The sequence below is a fragment of the Hemicordylus capensis genome, chromosome 1 (assembly GCF_027244095.1).
Source record: "Hemicordylus capensis ecotype Gifberg chromosome 1, rHemCap1.1.pri, whole genome shotgun sequence".
In the NCBI taxonomy this organism is placed as follows: domain Eukaryota; kingdom Metazoa; phylum Chordata; class Lepidosauria; order Squamata; family Cordylidae; genus Hemicordylus; species Hemicordylus capensis.
The window spans coordinates 73,952,397-73,953,431 of record NC_069657.1 but is presented as its reverse complement, the minus strand read 5'-3'; positions in this window follow the sequence as shown (position 1 = coordinate 73,953,431).

The window sequence follows — 1,035 nt, the reverse complement described above, 5'->3', positions numbered from 1 at the left end:
AAATAAATAAATAAGATGGTTTCCTTTCCCAAAAGAGCTCGCAATCTGAAAACTAAAATTACACATGACAATGGCAGACCTGCTTCTTTAAATCAGGTCTGCCATCGTTATGTTATAAAATGGGATCTGGAGGTCTGATTTTAAAAGCAAAAGGGATAGGCAGGTGGGGTGCGTGTTAACCCTCCTTGCTCCCGTGACCCTTTGCAGCAGTTACCCCAGAAATGAGCCCAGCTGGAGAAAAGGAGAGAGAGAGAGAGAGAGAGAGAGAAAAGCTGTAGGACAGGGTGGATTTAATGGTTCTCCACTGCACAACCCTTATACTCTTAAAAGTGGCCCCTTACTTTATATTTGACTGGCAGATCTGCATGTAAAGAGACACAACTGTTGCTGTCATGTCTCATTTAGTCCTTAGGCATGGTTGGACCCTTTATGAGGTGGACTGAGGCAATTGTTTGTGGTGGTGGATTAGCAGGGTCAGCCACTTGCGTTTGCCCTCAGCCTCTCCCCCACTCCCCACTTTGCTGTCGACCATTACCATTGTCACTCCTCCTCTCCTCCTCCTCCATCCTCTTGATTTAAAAAAGAAAATAAAAGCGGAGCAGAAGAAGAAAGGTGAAGTAGAGGAGAGTGGTCAGCTAGAGTGTCTCCTGGGAGATGCTCTGGCCCTTTCTTGTCATTCATACTTCCTCTTCTGTTCTGTCCCCCACCTCTTTCTTTTTTTAACAAATTGAGGGAAGGTGGGAGGAGCAGGAGCAGCAGCATCAGTGCCCCTAATCCATCCTATTCCTGATCTGGATCAGCTCTCCTCCTGTTCTTGACATTCATAACCCCCCCCCCCCAAAAAAAACTAAGCATGTCAGGGCCAAGTAATTTATTAACCTAGCATATAATTTGACTTTAAGTATGGCTAAGATGTAATTTGGCTCATAGCAAAACGCTGTGGTTGTGTTAGTGTGTACAGTCAATCTGTGATGGCTTCTGTGTGTCACGTCAGTATTTATGCAATCAGATCCGTATGTGATAGCTCATCTCAAT